Source organism: Lissotriton helveticus, chromosome 2_1, assembly GCF_964261635.1.
Source record: "Lissotriton helveticus chromosome 2_1, aLisHel1.1, whole genome shotgun sequence".
NCBI classification, from domain to species: domain Eukaryota; kingdom Metazoa; phylum Chordata; class Amphibia; order Caudata; family Salamandridae; genus Lissotriton; species Lissotriton helveticus.
This window is the reverse complement of record NC_136059.1, coordinates 706,922,559-706,950,359: the sequence shown is the minus strand read 5'-3', so window position 1 is coordinate 706,950,359 and position 27,801 is coordinate 706,922,559. Positions and strand designations below refer to the sequence as shown.

At 47.0% G+C, this 27,801-nt stretch overlaps 1 protein-coding gene across 1 annotated transcript in view; it reads left to right on the top strand.

Moving 5' to 3' along the window:
- The window catches only part of LIX1 (limb and CNS expressed 1), an 888,093-nt gene that overhangs the window by 457,516 nt on the left and 402,776 nt on the right, over positions 1 to 27,801 (top strand). The gene's annotated exons all lie outside the window — the stretch shown is intronic.

Genomic DNA, 27,801 nt, shown 5'->3' with positions numbered 1-27,801 from the left:
GTTTATTACTAGGGCAGTCCGTCAGACAATGTACAGGTGTGCATTTATTATAAACTCAGTCTGGAGTGTCACATTACAGAAGTCTAGATAGTCTTGAATGGGTACTGGTAGACCGAATGACAGAGTCTCACCTACTCTGGAGTTAAGAGTTTTAAACTGACTCAATTCACTCTCACGTTCCAATCTGTGGTGAAAGGGTGAGCGGCACAACCTCCAGGCACATCCCCCGCCAACCGGTCTGCCTAACACATTCTTTTCCTTTTCTCTTCCAGTCTCACCTTTCCTCATCACCACAATCCTGTCTCCTACCCTGCGCCCCCTCAGTAGCACACGCGTCCTGGCCTTTGTTTCCAGAAATAGCCAGTAGCCGGCTCACCCTGGAACTATGCCTGCAATCTCAGCTCTGCTCTCTCGGACATGCCACTGCCTCTGCTTTGCTGTCATTGGCCCCGCTGCTGACCTTGCTCTCTGGGGTTGGGCGTTCCCACCAGAGGCGACCCTCAGCATTTTGAACAGGTGCAGCACTAAGCCTGCTAACGGAAGACGCTCAGTGCAGCCGCATTCAAGACATTTTTGAGAGGTTGGGACATATGTGTCTGATTCTAGTGCAATTACTTCTGATGTCCATGTTACAGCTACTCCGCAATGCATGGGAATCAAAAAATTCAACAAGTCTACAATTGTGTTTCTTTTTCACAACTAAATGTCTGTTTCATCTTAAAATGACTAATGCATCGCTTTAGGTCTACAATCCTGCTCTGAAATTTCTCTAATTGTCAATAGGGCCATTAAGTTGATTTGCCTATTTGTGTAACAGAGCTTTGATTTCACTTGAGTAAGCTTGAGCACGCATTTGCAATGAAATAGATCTCGCATTTGTATTTATTTATATTTTTTGAAAACTTAAAAGCTTGAAAACTTAAAAGCAACGACCATAAGTACAAAGTGCACATAAATAAAAGCTGTTGTCATTTACAATGCCAATAGGTCAAAGTTTAAAAAATGCGAGACCTATTGCATTGGAAATGTTTGTTTACATTATTGCTGGCAAACCTGTCTGATGCCGGGAGGTGATCACTGGTGCGACTCTTGCATATTGGGGCCACTAATGTAATCTTGTTTCTTGATGTGGTCACTATTATACCACTAATAATATTAGCAGCATGGATAGTTTTCAATTAACACAAGTAGCACTCATTAAAGAAAAGGTTGAAGACCCCTGATTTAGACTGTCTCCTAGGTGGTAGTAATGCGTCACTGTATGTAATAATGAAATCAGCTTAATTAATAAAGGGATACCATTTCATTTGTTTCCTTTTCCTTCTAACCTCCTCTTACCACCTTTTCAATTTATCTTTTCCCCATCTTCTTTGTCCTTTGCACCTTTCTTATTTTCTTTTCTTCTTTCCATTGTTCTTCTTTTGGAACTATCCTTTTCTTCACTTCTTTCTGTCCTTCTTTGCTTCCTCCTTCCTTTCTTTCCCTCCTATTCCCTTCACTTGTATGCCTGGCACTTCATCTATCTTTCTCTTTTTTCTTTTGCTTTCCCATTTCCTTTTTTCCTTTCCTTGTCCCCCTTCTCTTTCCCTCAAACCCTTTCACTTTCACCCCTTCCCTTTCTCACTTTCCCGCTAAAAGAAACCTAGAATATTTTTAGAGCCGGTACTGTGCATGTATGTAATACTGTACAAAGCCTGGTGGTTAAAACCTGTAATAGAAAAAACATGTCGGGATACAAATTGAAAGCAGGACTTTTAGGGGGAAATGCATGTTTTCTTAATGATTATGGAGAGCAGTTTTGGCTCTAATGCACCTTAAGCTAAAAGGAAGTTGTAGATTGAAAACATGTGCCTCTGTAGGTGATGATTCAGAGTGCTGTCAGGATTTAGGTGGCTGTTTTAAGAAATGCAATCAAAACTATCTGCAAGGCATAGGATGTATAAATGAATCTAGTGTTTACATAATGACTAGCCATCTGCACCAGAAAGTTGCCCTGCTTGTATGATTGTAGATAATACCGAGAGGATAGCAGCAATAAACCATTGCAGAATGGGTATGTTATCACCAACTGCCGTAAAATGTTTTATGCAGACTTAGCTTTACTGTGAATGCCCAGGATCTATATACATCGACTACGCTTAAAAGTCCTGGTATAATACCTAGTGTGAATTATTCATATTCTCACAGTCTCACTATTTAGTCCCATTTATATATTTTCGTATTTATTTATTAATAATTTTATACAGAGCAGACAAAACCCAGAGGGTGGCAGAGTGTTTTACAAAGGAACCTTTTCATGCAAGCTTTGATCAAACATTGAAATGAGTATTCCATAAAATAGCAAAAGGAACTATAATTTAAAATAATTGTGGTGTTGAAGCATATGATACCTTGGGTAAATAAAGTAGAACCATAAAAATAGAAGTTACAAATATAGGAGCAGACGGGGGCATGGCTAACAAAGCCGCCATAGCGGACTTCTTTTACTGCCACACCCAGCCAGGGCCGGACTAGAAACCCAATGCAGCCCTGGCAAGTTGTCAGACGAGCCCTCATATGGTGCATAGCGAGCGAGAGCAGCGGGCAAGCCCGACCACTGCTAGAGGAGGACAGGTGCTCCCCCACCCCCCATGAAAATTGGGGAAAAATGCGAATTCTACAACACTTTTTTCATCATAGGTTCAATTGTAATAGATTTTAAAGCATAGTAAATGATGACCTTACAGTGCACCAGGATACAGCAATCTCTATTGGGGCTCTTCAATGAGTCCATCATTATCACCCTCCAACAGTGCCTCTGATCTCTCTATAATCCCTATCTCACATCTATTTCATTTGTGTTATAGCGCCTCATACCAGTGTAGGGTGTTGGAGCATTTTACTTCACACACACATACAGAGCCATCAAATCATATGTTTGTAAATCAGTGCATAGGAAATGTTACATATGACCAAGGGGACAACAAGGTGTAGGATTTCTATGTCATCCATGCTGGTAGATATTTTTTTTAAGTCCTTTTTTGGAGGAAGCACAAACTCAGGATTCAGAACGTAAGACAGTGGTTATGGTTGGCTTTACTTAACAAGAAATTATATATACCAAAACAAACACTTTTGAGCGAAATGAGGGTAATGAAAGACTCGGAAAAATATGTAACTTCCTAACCTAATTACGATTGTAACTCATGAACTTCACTGTATCAAAAGGATCTCTGTGACAAAAGCAGTAACCCACTAAGCTACGCACATAAAATACTGTTCTGTGATCTGCGTAGTACACACTCTTTGCAGCAGGCATATTAAACTTCTGCAATTAACCCTCTTCGCTACCTTAAATTGTTCTAAACTGCCACTAGACAACATTCTGATCTCTCTTCAGCAGGCACATTAATCACCAGAGTTATCATACCAAGTCTATTGTTGCCTGACAACTGTTGGTCATACAAGGAACTCTGCTGTGCTTTTAAAACTACTGCATGCTACAAAAATGGGCCCCTACCTTTCCAACCTCCTGGGGAAATGCCTGATGCCGGGTACGGCCAGTCATGCCTTGAACCCAACAGCTGCCCAGGATCTGACTTTTTGCCCCTGTAGGAAGATTGCTCTTTATAAAGTATACCGAAAAGAGGTATACCTTGTATTCCCTCATGAGTGAACAAGGGCTGGCTCTAGCAATACCAAGGTGCTCCTCTAGAGGGTAATGTAGTCGAGCAGCCTTAGGCTTATAAGAGAAGAGTGTTAAACATCTGCAAATTCACACACAGTCACTAAATTATGCACATAGGTCAATAAGGAGATCCACACGAATTTCTAAAAATAACTCATCTTTAAATAACTTTTGCCACAAAGATCATCAAAATCAGTTCAGTACGTTTTCATTTATGAATTTTTACAGGTTTGAAAAATCCACAATTACTGCAATTTCTGACGCGGGGTTGTTCTCCTCTGGAGGCAAGACATAAACTGCATAGAGGTACTTCACAGCGACTTACGGGACCAATCTCCAGGACTTAAGCCAAACTATGGGGCAAGGTCCAAGTCTGCTCCAACAGGTCACCTCGGGCGGCACAGAGGCAGCGGGGTGCAGTGGTGCTTTTCAGCATTGGATGCCCAATGTTAGTCAATAGGGATCAGTCCTGTTGAAAAGAGGCTGCAGGCTTGGACTGGGAAACCAGTCAGGCTCAACCAACAAGTGGGCTCTGCTCTCATAATGCTCACGGGTGTGTGAGCGCCTTTGTTTCTCTTCTCCATGGGCCTGGTGTGACGGAGACAGAGGTGTCCTAAGGTGTTTGGTTTCCTTCACCAGTAACACTCACGGTAGAGGGGACCTGCATACAGAGGCTGCACGCAGCAGCGGAAAGTCCAGAGTGGGCAAGTCCAAGGTGGGCTTTGTATCTGGAGGACCACGCTGGAACCATTGGCTCACTTCAACTCGGGCTGGGTGACAGAGCCCTCAGACAATGCTCAGAACATCTATCATTTAGGAAACAACTTAAAACCTTTTTGTTTCAAATCTAGCATATATTCTAGCTAAAACTCCCATACATCTTGCTGTTGTGGTTGCCAAAGCGTGGAGATACTCCTTCGGGAGTCGAATCAAGCGCTATATAAACCCGCAAATAAATAAATAAATAAATAAAGTGGAGTTTTCGGTTGTTGGGTTTTTGCATCTGGAGTTCTCTCAGGTCTCTTTGGGGGGATGCAGGGGAGCAGCTCCACCACTCCACAGGAGTTCCTGGTTCTTGGGCGAAGGGCTGGCAGTTCTCCCTGACTTTTGGAGACCCAGCAGCTGCAGGACAAGTCATCTTTGGCACAATTGCTGCGGACAGCAGACCAGTCCGTCAGGGCTGACACCAGGTCAGTTGTTGATCTTCTGCTCTTGCTGTTTGCAACTCTCCACATCCATCTTCTTCTCTCAGGACAGCAGGTTTGGATTTCCTAGTGCCAGGTACTCGCCTAAATATAACATTTAGTGGTGTTAAGGAGAGTGTAGGGCAGTAGCCAATGGGCACCTGACCCTTGGGGTCATTACGCTCCCTTTATGAGCACCGACTCAGGGAAGTGGGCATAACCCTGCCCCAGCGTTCCTAAGTTCAAAGATGGCAGACTCTGAAAAGTCGTATCGACTTCAGGTAGCCCACCTTAGCGGTGGTACTAGCCCAAGTGAGGGCAGACTTCTCTGATTACTAGTTCCCTCACCTGTCCAGGTGCCATAGCGGATCTGGAAAAAAGGGGTTAGGATCCAGATTTGCATACCAAAGGCAGTGGGCTCTTTGAAACTCCCTGCCTTGGAATGCTGATTCACAGGCCCTCCTTTGTGAGGGCTATAAACACCCTCCGCCCCAGTAGGCTTTGTTCATAACCTCCTGAAAGCAAAGGCCCTCACCCCTGGGGGCGAGAAACTAGTCTCTGGTGGCAGGGCTGGCTTAGGCCAGTCAGTTGGTATACCAGTAGTTGGCAGGTTTTCAGGGGGAACCTCTAAGGTGCCCTCTGGGTTAATGTATTAATAAATCCATCCCTGGAATCAGTGTGGGTTAATTAATAAGAAATGTTTGATACCAAACATCCCTATTTTCAGTGAAGCCATCGTGTAGCTGGGCAACTTGTTTTTACCAGTGTCCAGTACACATTTTAAAATGGCTGACCTATCGCTTGTACTGGTAGTAATGGAACTGACCACCACTGGGGCATATCTGCTCATGCAGATATATCCTCACATGTATTATAATGCACCCTGCCTTAGGGCTGTAAGGTCTGCTGTAGAGGTGACTTATAAATATTACCTGCAGTGTTAGGGGACACAGTACACAAGTGTGTGCTATGCCGTGTTTTCACTTTTTAGAACACCTTCTCAAACAATCTGTGAGAGGTTGGTGCTGAGTCCCTTAGAGTGGCACAAGATATGCTACACCTCTTAGGGACCTATACCTATGCCCTAGATACCAGAAGAGCCACGGAGCCAGAGGCCGTATGGGTTTTGACTGAGCATCAAATGCCCTCTTCCCAGTAGTCAGAACATTGTCTGAGCCCGGGCTGTGGCACCAACTGCCACCACCACAGATTGGGGGGTGTCTAAGTCCTCAGCAATCCCTGGCTGCTCCTTCACCTGAGTAGATCTGAGACAGCAAGCAAGCAGCCTTCACCATGATGGCATCTTTTCGGTCCCTAGTCCCATTATCCACTGACTCATCTTTATCCAACTACGCTTTCTTATCCCACTATCCACCTGGTGGTCAGGGATCTCCATCAAATGTCAGATGATTTGCTTTGAACCCCCTCTCAGTCCCAAATTCACCCTCTCACTGTGGGCCTTCTCATATTTGGGGGCACCATCCACAACGAGAAGCTAGCTGCCCCCTCCCCCCTTGCTGGTCACTCTCCATCCTTCCACTTCTACACTGATTACTGCTTCATAAGACAAGTAACTTTTAAGTGCAGCCAGGCAATCTGTACTGCTACTTTTAGTTCAACATCTTGCTTACCACCTCCTTCCAATGAAGTCACACCAGTTATTATTAATGTTTGGCAGTTTTGCTGTTTACTTGCTGCCCAGTTTGGCTCTGGTTGTGTTCCTTTCTACTTTTATTCCCAGCTCTGTCCCCTCTCCCTCTAGATCCCTTCTACGTGTCATAGACCAGTGTGCTAGTCCACTGATGTTTTTTCCTGGCATCATCCAGTTGCTGATCCTAGTCCTGCTCTACCCAACTAAATATGTGCTTCTCAACACCCCGGCTTTAACCTAATCTCATGGAGCATCAGGGGTATGCATAATTCAAACCAGTGCTACAAAATACACGCATTCCTTCATCAAAAAGGGGTCCCCTTCCCCTTTTTGAAGGAGATCCACATGGCCGAAGCAGGGGGACACAGACTTTAGAAATGTTGCATGGACAGATCTACTCTAACGCTTATTGGACATTTGCTAGGGGTGCTATGTTATGGATCCATGCTGGAGTACTATTCTCCTCGGTTCCACCATTGTGGCTCCAGGGGGTAGGTTTGTGCTTGTGGAGTGCTCTCTAGACTGTTAAGAACTGGTGTTGGGTAGGATCTATACCCCAAATTCACATCAACTCACACTACTACCATGACTATCTGATTTTCTTGCACCCTGGACCCACTTCCCCTGGATCCTGGTAGGAGATTTAAATGTTGTCCTAGAGCCTAATCTGGATAAGTCCCACCCTCCATCCCAGTGGCCACTTCTAACAGCATTGCCCATTCCTTCGTAGATTGTTTGGAGCAATAGACCCTAGCAGATGTTTGAAATCACCACAACCCAGCATTCTGTCTATACTCCATTTACTCTCCCTCACAAAACCTTTTCCATACAACTGGATTGAATACTATCCTCCGCGCAAGTTAGTTCACAGTTCACTGGGAAGACACATATCTGACAACAGCCCAATGGTAACTACTTTCAATGGGGATTTGTAAATCCTGCCTCCCCACTTGGATCTTCCTGGGTATAGTCCTTAAGGATCATCTGTTCAGAGATTCCTTAGCATCTTCTATCAGCGATTATTTCAGAATCAACAGAGACTCTACTTCATCTTGCTCCATCGAGTGGGAATCCATACAAGGTCACTGTATCTGCTTGGCCTCAGTCACTCACAGGCAGATGGAGAAAGATCTTACTAATACTCAAGACGTGATTAAAACTCATGAGCTCCAGTTTGCCACTGACCTGACTTGTGAGGTCACCCTCAGAGTACCCCAGACTAACTAGGGCCACCTTATGTGCACTGCCGGTAAGCACTCTGATGGGGATAAAGCAGGTAGACTATTCGATTGGCTCACCACCTGACATACCTCTCGGAACCCTATCACTGAGCTGATAGTTCATACTCAACAGGACATTCTACTTGGTTTTCATGACTATTACAAGCCTCTTTATACTCATTCCCCAGAAAACCCAACCCCACATATAGAAGCTTTTCTCACAGAACCTCCACTCTCCCTAATCTATCCTCAAGACTGTGATGACTTAGCCATCCTCATATCCTCGCAGGTTATAAACACAGCAATCTGTGTTCTTCCAGTGGACAATTTGATGGGACAGATGCCTCCCCATGAACCTTTAGCATGCCTCCCCAGAGATTCTCCCTCCTAAATAGGCTGAACTTACGCAGTGTCTTTGGAAGAGGGCAATCTCCCACTGTTCCAGAGAGAGGCTCTTTTGTTTCCCTGCCAAAACCGGGAAGAGCTCCAAATGCCCCATCTTCCTTCAAATACATAGCGATGTTAAATCCAGATTATAAGATACTGAATAAAGTTTTGAGCTTTCCAATTCTCTGGCTCCTTCCCCAACAAATTCCCTCAGATCAGAATGGGTTTATCACCTCTAGGAATACCTTACTGAATCTCCAATATGTATACAGTATACTGGAAGCTGCTCTCTCATCCTGGCCGATATCCATGGCACTTAGCCTGGATCTCAAAATGGTATTTGATACTATTCACTATCTCTTTGGGTCCTGCAGCACTTTGGACTTGATCTTAGCATTATCCGTCTCATACAAAACTGTACTAATGCCCCAATGCATGAGTTTGGATTGAAAAAGCAATCTCTCCTTCCTTTAAGGTGGGTTGGGGAACACAGCAGGGCTGCCTCCTGTCCCCTCTCCTTTTCACCTTGAGCATGAAACCTCTGGCGATCTGGCTCCATGCTGCCTGTGCGAGGTGGGGAATTCCTTTTCCCGATGGGGTCCCTGCAGCCTGCTTATATGTGAACGATCGCCTTCTTTTGCATCAAAATCTACCATCATGCTGCACCTAAGGTAGCACAACTTCTCACTGACTTTGCGGCTTCCTCCTGCCTCTGTGTAAACTGACCAAAATTGTACGAATTTCCAATCCCTCCCAATATCCATTGGGACGAGTCCAATACGTCAACAGTTGGTGATCATTTTCTGACAATTACACTCTTCTTTGAGGAACTCACAGATACATTTGGCCTACAAAGAGTACAGTTTCTATCCTACAACCAGAGCCAGACTGGCCACAGGCATAGAGTATTTCCCCGGCAGGGTGGCAGGGTTGGTGCTATATTTTCATCGGTGGGAGCTTATTTTGTTACTGGGGGCCAGTTTTGCAGAAGTGCTGCAATATTGCCCACCAGTAACAAAAGCAGCAGTGCACACTTGGGCACCCCATCTGCCCCCAGCCCCTTCACCCGGTGGGGCTGGTCTGACAAAATTGCCAGGGCTGTTTTGGGTTCCCAGTCCGGCCCTTCCTAGCACACTATCTAGCATATGCTACATAGACTCTTGCCCTTTTCAAATACACCCCAGAGTCTTACCCCTTTGTGCAAACCCTATACACCATGGGTGCAGGCAGATTTCTGGCTTCTATAAGCCTCTAATTCCATATGTCTCTACGATATTAACTCAACTGAGGGCTAGGTGGGAGACAGAGGAGGGTAGATCCTTTTGTGATAAGGAATGTGTTGTAATGCTTAATTCCTCTCCTTTCTTTACATCAATCCTCTCTCTTCTGTTCAGTCTGCATAGCTGGAGAATGCTGTATGATGTCATGGAATGTTGCTGTGTGGACTGGTGAAAAGAGTGTCAGTTGATGATGAGAGGCTGAGCAGAGGGAGACTGCTCCTGGTGGAGCTATACTTCTATCGTATTTACCAACTTACCTTCATCTTTCTACATCTACAACTGAAACTTAATAAAGGAACTACTTGGAACTACCACCTTGTCTACAACTTGGATTATTTATTTAGAACAGAATGGACACTAGCACTTGAATTTCTCCATTCTATAACCTGCAACGCAAAGTTTATATTAATGTAGTACTTCATACTTCACAGCGCCTACCTCTCCTCAACCACCATAAATAAGTGTTTTTCATGAACAGTAGATTTTTGCCCCGACTGTTCGACCCAAGTAGCTGGCTTCATACATATGCTTTGGTCCTATCCACTCCTTATGCCGTTCTGGACCTACATTATAGACACCCTTACGCCCAAACCCATCCTGCAAGTTTGGTCCTCAGTAGGAGTATATGAATAGTCCAAGAAAGAAAAAGTGTCTATGAGGTTGGCCAATCTGGCTCTCATAGTAAAACGAACACTCACTTCTGAAAGGAAATCGAAACTCGCACCCTCCATAGCGGCTTGGCTGCGAGCCCTCCTTAATTGGACTGATGCAAAGCGTCCAGTGTTGCTCAGGTAGGTCAGATGTCTCTGTGAGCTTGCAACACAATGGGACAGGTTTCTGGAGCATTTGAAGAAGGCGATGGCCGAACCATGCCCCCGCTAAGCTCACAATAGCAACACATACCTTCGAGCTCCAAACATATGACTTAAGGTAACCAATAAGATTCGTGACAACCCCCTATTTACTCTCAACTCTGCGCACTACCCTTAATGATTGCCTACCACAGCACAGCACTTAATTTCCCCTCTTGCGTACACATTCTGGACTGAGCTGGCTACAAACAGGCCCTTAGCCTCTTCTCCCCTCTACCCCTGTCCACATTGTTTTCAATTCTTGTTGCATATCTATAATGTTAAAATAGGTCTACACAGAACAGACCTCCTTAGATTTTCTAATTTTGTATTCACACAAGAAGGACGCTGAAGTAAGTAGCCGTAGACTTTCCTTGAGCTAATATCAGATGGAGATGGCAGTGAAATACTTGGTCTCTGGTGAAGCTATAACTGTACTTTACATCTGTTAACAAAATTATCTTGCTCAGGACCCAAGCAATGTACAAGGTGATTTGTAATGGCCACAAGCAATAAAATTCTAATAAAGTTATGTTAAAAACATAAACATAGGAGCAGTCGTAAAAAGAGTTTAGAGTTCAGTCCAAGAGGCAGTTAAATGGTGATTAGAACATTTTCATTCCCAGTATCTGTTTAGGAGATTTCAGCAGAGTGGTAAATTTATTACTGTTGGAAATTATTATAAAAAAAACACATTTTTCATTATGTCTTAGGATGGAATTCTCTTGAAGGTGGAGATATGGATTCCGTATCCTTCATGCGATTTCCAAGTAGGATTGTTTAATGGTCTTCCCTTTCTTATATTTAAATATTGGCATTTCATAGAGGAGGTTGACTTTATTCCAAATGAGGTGTTGGTCACCTAGAGGTCCCATTTTGTGCAAAGTATGTCTGCATTCCCAGGAACATAGCATTATCAAAAATACAACCTTGGTCATATATGAGCCCTGCTTTTATTCGGAAGGGGGTTCAGGGAGAATAAGACAGTTGAACTGTTGTCAAACACACTCGTTCCCACTTCCGGTACGAAGCAGCATGTGCTGTAGGTACTGATTGGCAGAGTTAGAGGAAGTTTTGAAATACCTGTTGATCTGTTTTTTCACTTCCGAAAGCAAATACGGCCAGGATTTAGGAAACCTATCACTCTATAATCGCGCAGGCTTTGCCATCGTATAGACAAGTATATCAGATGAACGGCAACGCACACACCTTCCACGCCTTGCTCCTAGATAACGTGTACTGGGCAATGATCCGTCCCATGAGATGTACAGGATTCTTTTTATTGGTCGCTTCTCGACCCCTTTTCTCCACATGGAAGAACACGCACAAGAAATCCGCACAGTATATTTTAAAAGGCTTATGAAAATTAAGTCACTATCCCAATGCAGATATTATAAATAAATGTTGTAAATAATATTAACAGCATAAACGATGATATGAACACCAAAATAAAACATTATTAAAAATGGCAACATAGTTGATGGCTTTTGATATAATCAATTGAAGATGGAACCCCTCTCTTCCTAGGCCTTAGCTGAGCAAAACGTATTCAGCATCAAAAGTGATAACATGAGTTTCTCAGATGGCCTTAACAGACATGCACACGCATTATCTTACAAGATGTGTTTCAGCCTGTTTTCGACTACTGTGCCAGGCTAGAGAGACAAAGCTGCTTTGTTGTTCAATGTGGCAATCCATACTCCAAGAACACAAGGCTTTGGCCATGGCCATCAGAGCTGACACTTCTGCGTGAGCCTCTTTCTCCCTGAAAACACAAAGATGTCCTCTTCACTGGGATGCCTGTGCATCCAATTAAAAACATTTTGCATGTTTTCTTGGGGCGAATCAGACCGTGTGAACTGTGATGTGAAATGCGCGAGTTAGCATATAAGTTGTGTTGCACAGTTAAACTTAATATATATATAAATCAAATCACTATGTATAGTATATGAACTCTTTGCCATACTATCAACATAATGCATCATATACTTGTAACTGGGATAAGAGAACTCACCTTTCTCTGAGCAGGTAAAATTGAATGGAACTAGGGTCAAAATGGGCTAGTTTGTTCTATTTCCTTAGAAAGCCAAATATGTTTCATGTTTTAAGTTATCCAAAGAAACCACATGTCCAAAAAGAGCAGTGCTCAGATACTGCGTCCCATGACCCTTTAGTCATCCAAGCTAATACCATGACAAATTCCCTGGCATCATGCAGTCATAGCAGCTTTTAAGTCATCTAAACCTTTTGGTTGCTCTAGAAACCTTCAGAATTACTATTAAGAGACTACAGTCTTTTGCCCATGGGTGTTAAACTGAAGGATGACAGTAAGCTGCTTGATTGTTTAGGGATGTGCCGATAAATGTACTGCCTGCTTTATTGATGTTATAAATTGAAGGGCCCTCTTAGTTTTTCCTTTCCCTGGTTATTTTTTATATTTATCTTGAGCCACTGGCTCCTCTCACGCACCCCATGGCTGCCAATTTTATATGTACATTCTTTGGCGGACTGTGAGAGTCTCAGTGGCAGTTCTTGTTCACAATTGCATGGGTGTGGATGTTTGGAGAGGGATTTAACCGCCTCAGTCGCAAAACACTGAGTCAATAGAGATCATGATCATGGATTAAAATCTAGTGATCATCCTTCTAAATTTCCAAAATGTGTAACTGTCCTATTGAGTTAACTGAGATTAAGAACCTGGGATCCATTAATAATACTTTTCCCAGGTTAATGGTCTGTTGCCATGTTGTTAATTTCACTTCACGGTTCTCCGGTCTGGACTTGGTTATGGTAATCTAGATCAGATGGAATAATCCGCGGAGGACAGGCAAGTTGACATGTTGGTCATTGTGGTTATTTCGGCGGTACAATAAGGTTGCCTGGGTTTCCTGAAATACCTGATTCGGTTACATATGGCCGAATGTAGCTGTCGATCTCATCCTTTGAGTCCAAAGAATACATTTTCTTAAACTAACTCCCATTGGCTGCCATAACTCAGTTCAAGGTCCTCTCCATAGCTCACAGACATGTGTGAAGCTTTATTTTAAATCATGGGATTCTCTCTCATATCTGTAATCTGTAGAATATTTCCATGCACAAAGAAAACGTGCCGCCAAGAGAATATTTTCTATCTTTTTGGATTTTTGTTTTAAAACCATTCAAACTGATTATAAAGTATATTTGAATGAAGACACCAATTTTTATATCTGAAAAACAAAATGCAATGTAGGCTTCAGCACTGGCTGTAAATATGTTGGAACTGGACATTGCTCCTCCAAGAATTAGAAAGGGAGCTGTGTCATCACACCCTATAGAATCAAGCAGTCTTTTTCCAGCGTCTTCAGGAGGATCACCAAACACTGCAGCTCCTTTCAAAGGCTATTTGTGATTGTAAACGTTATTATGTGTAAAGTTATGGTTTTACTCAACATTGAGGTATTCTCTGTCAAAGCACTCCGGCAAGGCATTCAGTGTCCGGTTTTCTGTGGCCACACACACTGCTCCCTCTGCAAGCAGTGGAACCCATGTCTAAGGAGCTATAAGCCATCCCAAAAGATAATGTATAGCTTCCACAACAGCTTGATGGGATGCCTGCCCAGAAAGCAACATAACTTTTTAATCATGCACCTGTTCTACCTTGGTCTCAGAGTTACCAGACTCCACTCTTCATAACCACAGGAGATGACTGCGTAGAGCACAAGTGAGTGGGACACCCTTGAAGACTCGTCAAAGAAGAAATTACGAGCACCATAGTTGGGATCACTTGTGGGGACACTCATTCCAACATGGATAAAGACATGGCATGGGCTCTCATCCAGACAAGAACTTGTGATGCATCTTTCTTCAGAACGTTCAAGACAAGCAGTACTGATGCAAGCACCTCACTTTAGTACCTTCAGAGAAAGCATGCCCCAACTGCTCATGCTACCAATGATGACTTGTCTTAGTGAAGTACTTAGTCTCCAAGAACCCCAGGCACCCCCCCCCCCCCATCCTAGAGGTCCCTGGTAGATGATGCGGTCACTTTTCATGGAGTCACCAAATGGGCACCTTCAAACCTGAAAATTTAGGCCAATCCCCTTGTGTATGAGGTCTTGGTTACTTTTGTTCTGTAGGTCACAAACTAGATGACCGATTGTGTTGATTCTGGTGATAATAGGATGCACAGCACATACCGTGCATACTATTAACCGGCAAAATTAGATCCTTTGCTCTCTCATCATATTTCTCAACCAGATTTTCTCCTAATGCTGGCTGTGAATAAAAGCAAAAAAGTGCAAAACAAATTCTGTTGACAACTAAAATATGTATTTAAAGTCTGTGGCTATTTATCGTGTCTTCACCTCAGATGATTAGGTGCATGTCTGCAGTCCTTGCCATCAGCTTGAGTCCAGGTGAACCCCAGCAATGCTGAAGTTGTGGAAACAATCAGATTATTTGTGTTATCATAATACCATCACTCTGCGTGTGTGTCACTCCTCTCAGCTTCCCGCATCCAGACAGCTTTGGCTGATAACGCAGCAAACGTAAAAGCCAATGGCACACATTTTTTTTTTTTTTTATTTTTTTTTTTTATTTTAAAGGATTTCTATAGAGCTGGCTAGACCCAGGGGTATCAGAACACTTTACAGGAATGTGAGGAGGGACAATATTCAAAAACATGTAAACAAAACAAGAGCCAATATAACAAAGAAAGCAGATAAAATACGAAAGCTATTTACATAACAACTACATTAAGCTAACATGGGTAGTGAGAACTTAGGTTAGGGAGGGCGGGTGAGGTTGAGAGAGAAGAGAAAAGGGAGGGGAAGAAGAGAGTAGGAGTGAGGGGAGTGGCAGGAGTAGTAAATCAGTGGGCGGTCGTGCGCAGGGCTAAGAGTCATATGTAGATATAGAGAGCAGGGAGGGAGGATGGGGAAGAGTAGCGTGATGGAGGGGTGTTTGGTGGGAGAAAGTAGAGGGGATAGTATTAAAGGGCAGTAGAGGGGGACATGATGGGGTCGCAGCACGTGAGAACAGTGTCAGAGGTAGGAATTCGAGGACCCCAGTATTTGTTGAGGAGGAATAATTTGAGTTCTTTTTTGAAGAGTTTATTTTTTTATTTTTATGAAGAGTCCCTTTGAAGGCTGGACTGCAGACAGGAATGCATGCTTCTGTGAGCGCATGTCAGCCACTGACATTTCATCAGATCGGATTCTTAATTCTTACTAAAGGAGGGCACTCATGACATCTGCCAAAGTAGGCAGATCTTTAAACCATTTAGTTCCCAACATGCGACTGTGAACTCCTGATGTCCATACGTATTGTACACCAATATTTAAAGGTTAAAAACTACTCCGAGTATTATATTATAAGACAGCTAAACAATTTTGTGACAATATAGAAGCCGGGCATTGGTCGCTTAGTGCCTTCAATGTTATGGAACTTGGAGGAAATTTCAAATTGTCTTTTCATGTACATTTCCATTTTTTATATTTGTTGTAATATACAGGACCCTTCTTTTTTTGCCTAGTTGTGTTTTGGCCCGACTTTCTTTTTTGCAATTGTTTTAGCATCTTCTATTGACCCTTCTTTTTGATTGGTAAAGATGCCTCACTGTGACTAACCTCTGAGACATTTGTTGATTTTGGCGGGTTCTTCCATGTTCTGTGACCTCTGACCCTGGTTCAGGACCGGTCGCTCCACGCACCGAGCGGCTCCCCATTGGTGTGCCCCTGCTGCCAGTTATCCTGCGCTTCACTTTACTTGTGCTGGTACTTCATTTTCGTTTTTACTGTGCCCTGTGATCCTGTGCCTCTGTTGTTGTTTGCTCTGTTTCTGTTTCTGTTGCCCCTGGTTTCCTGGTTGTGTTTTGACCCCTGCCGCCCGTTTCAGGACCGTTTTTTCCCGCTCTTCGCTCCCCCCCGCCGCTGCTCACCTGCAGCCCCGCCCCCCCCTTTTCTCTTCTGTACCCTCTCCCCTCCCCATTCGCCGCTCCGCTCCCGCCTCCCAACTGCTCCTCACTCCCTCCTCGCCATTATGGCGGAGACCACACGAACGCACAGTGGTCACGCGCAGCGGGCACGCCAAAGGCAAGCCCGTCTACGCCCGTCCACGCCTGGACCCCTGGCCCTCAACGCTACCGGCCCACCCGACTGAATTACGACGACGCCACCCTCCACGCACTCAACACCGGCCGGAAACCCGCCTGCCACCGAGCCACCCCGAAACGCACCCATGGACCCTTCACCTGCCGAACCTGCCAATTCACCTGCCTCCGGACCTGCACAGAACCCGCCAGGCCAGACGCCAGCAACAACCACCTCAATTGCATCCTGCTCAACACCCGCTCCGTCCACAGGCATGCCGTCGAACTCTGGAACCTCCTCGACACAACGGCGCCGGACGTCGTCTTCCTCACAGAAACCTGGATGAACACCTCCTCAGCCCCCGACATCGCCATAGCCATCCCGGATGACTACAAGATCACCCGGAGAGACCGCATCAACCAGACTGGAGGAGGCATCGCCATCGTCCACAAAAACACCATCCGCATCACGACCAACTCTGACGACACCCTCACCACCGCTGAGCACTTTCACTTCCAGATACACACCGACCCCAAGACCACACTCAGAGGAACTCTCATCTACAGACCCCCAGGACCACGCACACAATTCAGCGAAGCCATCGCAGACTTCATCAGCCCGCACGCCCTCACCTCCCCAGACTACATCCTCCTAGGGGACCTCAACTTCCTCCTGGAAAACAACAACGACAACAACACCACCACCCTGCTGGACAACCTCGCCAACCTCGGACTCAAGCAACTGGTGAAAACCCCCACCCACTACGCCGGCCACACGCTTGACCCAGTCTTGTCCTCCAGCAACCACATCTCCTTCAGCCACTCCACCGGACTACACTGGACAGATCACAGCTGCGTCCACTTCAACTTCAGGAGAACCACGACCCACCACTACCCGCAACAGGTTCCCCGAAGATGCTGGAGCAAGATCACCGCTGACCAGCTCACCACTTCCCTGAGCCAGAACCCTCCCACCAACACGACGGACTCCAACGAAGCAGCCCGCAACCTCACACAGTGGCTCAACTACTGCGCCAATGCCCTTGCACCACTGAAGAATCCTCCCAGCAGACCCGGCAGCAAGAAAGCCTTGTGGTTCACCGACGACCTCAAAAACTCCAAGAAAACCTGCCGTACCCTCGAGAAAGCCTGGCGCCACGACCAGTCAACAGAAAACATGACAGCCCTCAAGAACGCCATCCGCAAACACCACCAGCTGATCCGCACCACCAAAAGGACAACATTCAGAGAACGACTGAACATCAACACCCACAACAGCAAGGAACTCTTCAGCAGCGTTAAAGAGCTCTCCAACCCCAGCGCCAGCAACAACGACATCACACCCTCGCAAGACCTCTGCGACTCACTCGCCTCGTTCTTCCACCGCAAGATCTCCGACATACACAACAGCTTCGACGCCCAGACCACTCACCCAACCACCGAACCAGCACCCCTCACCTCCACCCTCTGCACCTGGACCTCGGTCAGCACTGAAGACACCACCCGCGTGATGAACACCATCCACTCCGGCTCCCCAGCCGACCCCTGTCCACACCACATCTTTAACAAAGCCAACTCCATCATCGCACCCCAACTCCGGAACATCATCAACAGCTCCTTCGCATCCGCCACCTTCCCGGAGAGTTGGAAACATGCGGAGCTCAGCGCCCTCCTGAAGAAACCCACCGCGGACCCCACGGACCTCAAGAACTTCCGCCCCATCTCGCTCCTCCCTTTTCCTGCCAAAGTCATCGAGAAGACCGTCAACAAGCAACTATCCGCCTTCCTCGAGACAAACGGCTCCCTTGACCCCTCGCAGTCCGGTTTCCGAGCAAACCACAGCACCGAGACCGCCCTCACCGCAGCTACCAACGACATCAGGTCCCTGCTCGACAACGGGGAAACTGCTGCCCTCATCCTCCTCGACCTTTCGGCCGCATTCGACACAGTCTGCCACCGCACCCTAACAACCCGCCTCCACCACGCCGGGATCCAAGGCAAAGCTCTAGAATTGGTCATCTCCTTCCTCTCCGACAGAACTCAGAGAGTCCGCCTCCCCCCTTCCGCTCAGCAGCCACCAAAATCATCTGCGGCGTTCCTCAAGGCTCTTCACTCAGCCCGACCCTCTTCAACGTCTACATGAGCCCCCTCGCAGCCATCTCACGCCAACACAACCTAAACATCATCTCTTACGCTGACGACACCCAGCTGATCCTCTCCCTCACCAACGGCCCCACCACTTCAAGAGCCAACCTCCAGGAAGGAATGAAAGACGTCGCGGAATGGATGAAGCTCAGCCGTCTGAAACTGAACTCAGACAAGACGGAAGTCCTCATCCTCGGACCATCCCCCTCCGCCTGGGACAACTCCTGGTGGCCCCCCATGCTGGGCACCGCCCCCAAGCCCACGGACCACGCACGCAACCTGGGCTTCATCCTAGACTCCTCCCTCACGATGACGAAACAAGTCAACGCCGTCTCGTCATCTTGCTTCAACACCCTGCGCATGCTCCGAAAGATCTTCCGGTGGATTCCCACCGAAACCAGAAAGACGGTCACCCAGGCCCTCGTCACCAGCCGACTAGACTACGGGAACGCCCTCTACGCTGGAACCACAGCCAAACTACAGAGAAGACTCCAGCGCATACAGAACGCTTCGGCACGACTCATCCTGGACATCCCACGCCACAGCCACATCTCTGCCCATCTGAGAGACCTGAACTGGCTCCCCGTCCGCAAGAGGATCACGTTCTGACTCCTCACCCACGCACACAAGGCTCTCCACGACATGGGCCCCAACTACCTCAACAACCGCCTCACATTCTACACACCCACCCGCCAGCTCCGATCCGCCAGCCTCGCCCTCGCCACCGTCCCACGGATCCGCAGAACCACCACCGGAGGAAGATCTTTCTCCTACCTGGCGGCCAAGACATGGAACTCCCTCCCCACCCACCTCCGGCTGACCCAGGACCACCTCTCCTTCAGGAAGCAACTCAAGACCTGGCTCTTCGAGCAGTAGCAGCACTCCCCCCCCCCCTCCTCCTGGCGCCTTGAGACCCTAGCGGGTGAGTAGCGCGCTTTATAAATGTGTTTGATTGACTGTGTGCCTCTTGCACCAAAGCACCGGAAGGTAGACTGGAATCAGGAAGTACAAGCCAGCCTCCCGTAAACCAACTAAACCAAAGCTTAAGAAACTCCCCCGGTCTCCCGATACCTGTTGAAAGCAAGAGGAAGAACCAGAATGCATTTCGGTGGCGGAGCACTACAGGAGCCCTCGGGAGACTGTTCCAGTGGTGAGGAAGACTTAGGCGATGCTCCGGGCTCACTGCGTGTGATAAGAGGCGGTGAGTGAGGGGCGGGGAAGACCAGGTGGATCACTCAGAAAATGGGTAAAACAGTGAGACACCCGAAATGTACACACTGCAGTGCCTCAAAGTGGAAAAACGAGGCACAAGACACGCCTTACTTTAAAATGGTGCTGGTGCACTGACTGGAGAGCCTGTGTTGTTCCGTAGGGGGGCTGCCGTTCCGACGGACTTGGAGGTGCGTGAAAATAGCACTGGAGGCCCGCACTGCCATACTGCATGATCGCCCGTGAGGTACGGAATACGACCCGCTCTGACATATGCAGCGGCATCCCTGACTGCGGTGACCTACCGCCTTCTCTCCTTGGACTGCTGCGCTGCGAAATCTTCATCAGTGGCAGCCTTGGATGATCTACAGGGGGCGGGAGATGTGAATTGCTGTGCCTGAGCGGCTTCTCTGCCCACACTGTGCTCTGGTTGCGGAAGCAGGACGGCAGTCCCCGCCTGCTGAGCCTGCTGAACCGGGATAACGAGCAGAGCGAGACGGGCCCCCCTTTGATCTGCTTGGGGGGCACCTGGCTGTAGAGTGGACTCTAGCACCATTGCTCCGATGATCAGATTTGGCCTTAAGTCTCCGGGGGGGGGGGGCTGCCCTGGCTCACTAGGTTACCCTTAATTTTAGTGGTTCACATAACGGGGCACCCATTTTGTTAGCCTCGAATAGTGCTTTGGTGGAGGTTTGGCATCCATTTTGGCCTCCTCCCATGGGAGCTGATGAAGGGCGCCTTCCGCCATAACAGCACTAGGTACTGCCAGTCATGGAAACAGAAATGGCCTTGCTGTGTACTGCTGGGCATGGAAAGAGAGGGAAGTGTTCCTTCCCAGCATTGGCGGCCATCTTGGAGTGTGTTCTTCCTATATATTACACTCATGGCCTGCTTTGTTTGCCCCATTTGCGCATTGTTGATGGTGAATATTTCCCATATGGCCTTGTATTAAACGACCTGCCTGAACTGACTACCCTCTGAGGTTTTTTGTATGAAATGGCCTGCCTGAACTGCCTTCTCTCTGAGGATTTATAGACACAGTTTGCCTTCTTGGAGTTTGCTCTTCCACATTTATCGCACACATGTGACTGATTAGTATGCCCTATCACTGCATAGTTGGAGATGCCTCAGAGTGACGGTCCAGTTGTGGAAAAGTCAGCCCATAACGCACCTGATGCCCAGGCTGCTGGCGCAGGACGCCTCTTAGTTCCCATCTTGAACAATTACCAAATAAAGAGACGGGCGCTGGAAGCAGGAAAACAAGAATAGAGTTTTATTTCTCATGAGGAGAGCCTGTCATTTCGGACACTCGCATAGTGTCTTCAGGAGGTGCTCTAAAAAGTTTCTCTGAGGCTTCGTCTTTTATACACATGTTTATGATGCACAAACATTCCTTATTGCAATAAAGACGCTTTGAAGTAGGAAAAAGCATGCTTGGAATCCCAGCTTCAGGCCTATTCCCATACCAGTCGCTCAAATGTCATCCTCCCCTCCTGAATGTAACAAGAGATTGTGATCTCTCAGCCGGACATTCCTACCGGACACGAGGGCAGGAGGGGATGATCAGATCAAAGGTTGGGCAGGCGATAAGATCGGGCACGTTGGTTGGTGTATCACGGTTTTGTTATGCTGGGCAAGGAAAAGGGGGGGGGTGTACATTCACGAGGCTTGGTCTTAGGACTTGGGAACGGTTCGAGAGGCCAAGTGCAGCCGGGGGGGGGTTGTCAGCTGAGGGGAAGGGTGTTCTTGGGAGGAAATGGGGGGTGTGGGTCGAGCAGGAGTGCTACTTCTAGAATAGGGTCACGCAGAGGGAGAGGGTCTTGTGGCCGATGCATGAGCAGTGCGCGTGGGGAGGGGTGCCGGGAACAGATAGGCAGAGAGGCCATGGTGTCTAAAATGGCTGTCGTGTACGTGTGTGCATGGGTCTATGCTGGCGGGATAACACAGTCAGTGTTTAGTGATATCCATTCTGCTTACAACAAGGGGGTGCAGTGAACACAAATGAACGCCGCTTATGTACATATACATTGCCATTTTCAACAGTCGCCGCTTTTTTACATAAGCTAGTTCAGTTCTATACAGTCGATACGATAGGCGGAATGCGGTACATATTATTTTACATTTGTTGGGTTATTAATACAAGTCTAGAGATCGGCATAATACTTAGTCGGGGTCAATCAAGAAAAAATGTTCCGAAACATTATAGAATCAAGTTCAGACTTTCTCTCCGGTGACATCAACATACAGTAAAAAGTGCTCTGATACCTTCGGGTCTTGTCAGTGCTATGAGAAATTTTTGGACAACTAAATACATGAGTGACCGATGAAACATTTTAGAAAACAATACAAAATGGTTGAGGGAGGAATTCAGTTCGATACAACCAATTAGTCAAGGGGGTGAGTAGAAAGTTCAGGAAGGGGGGGGGGTCTTCGTCACAATGTCTTTTTAACAGAGTCCGTCTTCTTTTGTTGGCGCTGTTGAGCACCGGCGGTGGAGCTATGGGTCCAGCTCGTATTCATCCTTACGCGTTGCAGGGTGCGATCAGTCCTCTGCTGTTAGATCACAGTCCTGTTTCCTAACTGATCTTCTTAGGGGTGCCTCATGCTGGGCACCTGTGTGTCTTTCTTCTTTCGTGGCAAAACCTTATTCTATCTAAATGTTGCTCTTTTTTTTTTTTTTTTTTTTTTCTGAGTCAAAAGTTATGCGAAAAGGGTGATGTTGTTGAATAATCGAGGGAAGAGAGGGCGGAGTGGGATCAGATCTTTGAACACACCAAGGGACCAAAGGAGCAAAGGATGACGAGCAGGCAGGCCCATCAGTCGGGCTCAAAAGGGACGGGGACTTCAGGCACGAGTGGGTCAGCAAACCAAGGGCTTCAAGGCAGCCCTTTATTCCTTCATCTGCCGAGCTTGAGAGTGGTGCCTCGTCCTGCGTCTCGTTGCTCTGCGACTCCACCTTTGGTTGCGGTCACACGTGCTTCATGATCTGTGGCCAGGCTGTGCGTCACATCCAGCTCCTCCCCTCCGGTGATTGTATCTTTGAATGGGTACAAAACAAGTTTTAGAAAAACTGGCAGGAGAATTCCGTCCCCAATCCTAAGTAGGTGGGGGATAGGTTCATCGGTCACAGTCAGAAGTCATCTTTTATGGAGTATGTAGGAGGGCATTTCCACTGTATTCATAAGCCTATTTGGCGTTCATTCGTGGCGTATGTGGAGAGAAATCGGACTCCTATTGACAGTGTATTCTATCAAACTTGAAATCGAGTCCTTAGGTAGAGACTCGCCCTTTTTTCTTTTTAACCCAAGTACTGACAATCTTACATTTCCCTTCGAGGTCGGCTAACTCTTGCAAGCAGGGGTTATCATCATGAGGGGGGGGGGCAGAGGTTAAACATGCTTTTCTTGGGGAGCGATGGTTAATCAAGGTCATCAATTATGCTTCGGGGATAGCTGATATGGAGTTGGGGTCAATCGGGAGAAGCGAGGACGCTTTGGACGCTTTGGACGGGGAGCTGGGGTCAATCGAGGGAAGCGAGGATGCTTTGGACATCCGCACTTAAGTGCAGAGGGGTGAGGCAATTTGGGCATTGGGGATTGCATTTCTAACGAACTGAAAAACAGAAGACCATTGACGTTATAGTCCCCCTATAAAAAGGCCAGATTAGGGGACATCAGTCGTCTTACCTGTCCTTTCCTTCATTACCAACTCGGGTTCTATCGTTTTGCAGAAAGGAGAGGTAGTAATATGGCAAGTTACAATCGTTTTAGTTTCTGTCAATTTTGCCGAACACCATTGTGTTCGAAGAGACCCAATTAGGTTTGTGCCGGTGGGGCACAACGTTATCATACAAGGGAGGAGGGAACAGGGGGATCCTCAGAGAGAGAGAGAGAGAGAGAGAGAGAGAGAGCCCGCACTCTAAACGAACCATTCGGTACACGTATGACATGGAGAGAGAGAGAGAGAGAGAGAGAGAGAGAGAGAGAGAAACGTGTACAATAACGGGCCATTCAGTGCGCACACAACACAGAACAGCAGGTGTCAAGTAATACGGAAAACACAGGTAGAGGGACGACGTAGACCCATACATTACGTGCACACAAACTCAGGCGGGGGAGACAGCACACGTATTATGTACAAAAATCCGAGACAAAACATAGAACAGTGACTGGTATTATATACAAAAATCCAAGACAAAACATAGAACAGTTATTGGCCAAAATGATCTCTGCCTATATGCTGCGCATCCTTAGCATCCTAAGCTCTTTTTACCTTTTTCTTCTCTTTTATCGTCGGCTGCCTTCACCGGTGGCTTTAGTTATATACACTTATATGCCTTTGGCAATTGGTCAAGAATTAACCTGGCCGGGCTAAGATGTTTCCAGGCTGAGGCAACAGTGGGTGTCAGTTGTGAGAACAATGGGGCAGCTTTGAGTTTCATGTCTATGAGGGTGCGAAAGGAGGTAGTAGATTTTAAACACTGACAATACTCCTAGTCCTCCAAGCGGAGGGTACTTGGGTAAACCTCATCTCGGAATATTCCTTAAACTCTCCCTATTTAGTTAAACGTAGGGATTTATTCATTAGTGCACGTCATTCCTGGTTGCATTGTTCGGGGTGCCAAGCGAAGTCATATTTTATAGTTTCCGCTTCAGGCTGTCCTCCCAAGCGCTAAGTTCAGGGGGAGAAATAGTATCGTTTGCTCGTTGTGTGTAGGCACCATAATCGAACCCCTTTTTCCCATCTTTGTCCGCTAGATCACCATTTTCCTTTTCGTACTTTAGTCGACGTTCCGATGTGGCCTGCAGAAAGAGGGAAAAAGAAGGGGGGCGGGGGCAGCATTTTAAAAACACATCAGCGCGCATAAACTCGAAAAAGGCTTTTACTTACTACATACTCGGGCTATCTCCACTGGACGCGGTCCCTGCCAACTTGGCGTTTGAGCCCAGGTGGACCGTTTAGTGTGGGAGAGATGATTATCGGAAGCCTGTGGATAGCATAGGTCGCCCAAGCGTGGTATTACGGATCGTGCGCAGGGGGGGGGGTCAGAACAAAGGGCAGTCGGTGCAACGTGGGGGGGGGCGAGCTCGTGCTCTCCTTTGGGGAAAAGTGATAACCTACAGTGGTACGGGGTCGTTTGTCGTTCGTACCAGGGTGGTATCAGGTGGCACTCCTTCGGGGTGACTTAGGGGCATTTTTTTAAAACAACTTCCCTGACACAGGTAGCATATAAAGTATAGGCTAAATACCAGGATCTTTAGCAGTTGCTTTAGGCTTGTACAAGAATGAGGGAACACATACAACAAAAACCTGGATCATTCATATTTGCAATATTTCTGCGTACTATACTTTTTAACCCTTAACTAGTTGAGCTGAGCCATTTCACCTGTAATCTAGTTATATCGGAAATAGTGGTCATTTATTCGAAACTTACCAATTTACGCGTGACAACTACATTTGCTTTTTCCAAAAATCTTTAATAAAAAATGTCAGTGCATAAATACGGGCCTACAACCCAGTGGGCCGGCCAGAACTGTACACGTGGGGATACTTATTAGTGGAAAACCTAATGGAGTCGGTGGTCGTTGATTTCATAATAAAAAGTGCGACAAGTGCAATAAAATCATATCGGAATTTCAGTGTGAGCGAGTATCATAAGTGTTGAAATTCGAACTTTCAATAATCATGGTGCGCCACAACTCAACAACAATTCATTGTCCGAATGTTCAATCAGTACCCATCTCACTTCAATTCATTGTCCGAACACATAATCAGTACCCATCCCATATCAATTCATTGTGTTTAAAAACTGCATACATATTTCATGACATCAAGGCTGAGCAATCGGGGTACAACAAGGAGTTGAAAGTTTCATTTGTACCAGCGCCATTTTGGGAGCAGCCAGGCAGATCCAGGCATAGTCAAAATCTCCACCTACTCGTGGTTGGCCCAGAGCCTCTTTCGGCAGTCCAAAAGTTCCGTTAAAGGGCAACAAAAAGGATCGGCCGTATGAACCATCAGTCAAAGGGGGAGGGAGGCAACAATTGTTTCCTATCGGGTCATACTGGGTTTTCACCGGAACTGATCCGAACTGTAGTCTGCAGGATTTTAGTCATTCAAACTGAGGCTGGCGCCAGCATGGGAGCACCGACGTCTCGCGGCTACATTTTCATCGTTCCGCGGGCAATCATGGCAGTCATTCCCCATCGGGGGTGTCTGCGGGGGTCGGGGGCCCCCGTGGCTTTTATAGAATCTTCAAAGTCGAGGAGAACACTTCTGATTGTGGGACTCATTTCTTAATCAACAAGCAACCGGGCCATCTCTTCACGCCGGGCCCGCTCCAGCAGGGTCGACCGCCATTTTACGAGTGGACGAACCCTCGTCGGGTGAGTGGAGCGTTGGGGGTGCCACTGGGGGCCTCCACCTGGGGAGGTGGGAGAGGCTCGTTCGCGCCGCCTCTCCCTCCCAGCGCACCCCACGCCGTTTTTCTTGGCGCTAATATTCATGATGGCCGGACCAGGCGATGAGAGGAGGGGGGGGGGGTCGGAGGCATAGGCAAGACATCCCCCCCCCGGTGGCCTGCAGGGCACCGCTTCAGGGCCGAACGGGGAGCTCATACCAAGCCGTGGCTGGACCAGGTGATGCGAGGGGGGGGGTCGGTGGCATGAGCAAGACATCCCCCCGTGTTGTCGCAGCCATTATTGAAGAAAGAAGAGGGGACGCCCGGATCCCGTCGGCCTCGGCTCCTCTTTTGGCCCACCTTACTCGATGACCTCCGGCCGACGGCTGGCAGCAGGACCCGCCCTACACGTGCCGAAGATCTCGTCTTCCGGATGGGCGTAGCCGCGAACCTGTTGCACTTCGGGAGTTTCCAGAATGGGGGTAGGTATCTGTTGACTTGTATCTGTCTCATGTTACCGTTATTGGGGCGTGGCAGGCGGTGGGACAGACATGTTTGGAGCAGTGAGGGGTGGCGAAGCCTAGTTGCCTTGTGGCTGCCGTGATGTCAAGCTTGGCTTCTCTCACCATTTTCACGTTTCTTATTACGGACTTATTTCTTAACGTTTCTTATTTCTAGCGAAATCATGTGTTTCGTCGTGAGCTATTTCTAACGTTTTCTTATTTGTAGCGAAATCAAAAACTCATCAGTGGCCTACTGATTTTGCTTTCTTATTTCTTTCTTCCCTTTTTTTTCCTAGCGTGTTTCATGCTAAAGCTTCTGTTAACAGGATACGGTTATTACTTCGTTATTGTTGCATATGTCCTTTTTATTAGGGGTGCCCTCTGGTCGAGCCAGATGACCTACCTCTAATAAATGGTCCGGGTGGAACTAGTTTTACCAATCAGTGGGGAGTAGATAGGCCCGAGAGATTACAACGGGGGACAAAGGTCCGCATTACCTACCCTTCACTACTTGTAAAGATTAGACAGACTATTTCTTTTCTACGTTATTTGCAAACAGAGGATACCTTAAAAGAACTATTCCTTGAACAATAAATGTCCAGACAATCAATCAATCAATCAATCAATGGGGAGAAAAACAGGCATGACGGATTACAATGGGGACAAAAGTCTGCATTACCTATCCTTCACTATCTGCAAAGGGGGGCAGAATATTTCTATTCTTCCCTGTTTGTAGACAGGGAATATCTCAAAGAGCAATAATCGATAAAAATCGATAACAATCAGTGGGGAGAAAAATAGGCATGACGGATTACAATAGGGGACAAACGTCTGCATTACCTATCCTTAACTATTTGCAAAGAGAGAGGAACGTTCCTATTCATCGCTGTTTGCAAATAGAAAATGTCTCAAAGAGAACCAATACTTCAAGTACAATCAATCAATCAATCAGATTGATAAAGCCATCCTACCAATCGGACGTAAAGACGTCCTACTTAACCTTACCCGGACCGGACCGTGTGGGCAATTCTTCGCCTTCCCTTTTCCAGCGCCCAATCGTTCTCTTTCTCCATGTTTTTACCGCAGCATTCCTGTGGGATTCCAGTCAGGACAGTAGGTCACTTGAGAGAGGTCCGTTCGGAATCGGTGAAGTTCATTCAATCGGCAGCCGGACGAGGGCCCTCTCAAGGCAGGTATACTCCAATCATTTAGATGTTCACCCCATCGTCTGGACCTC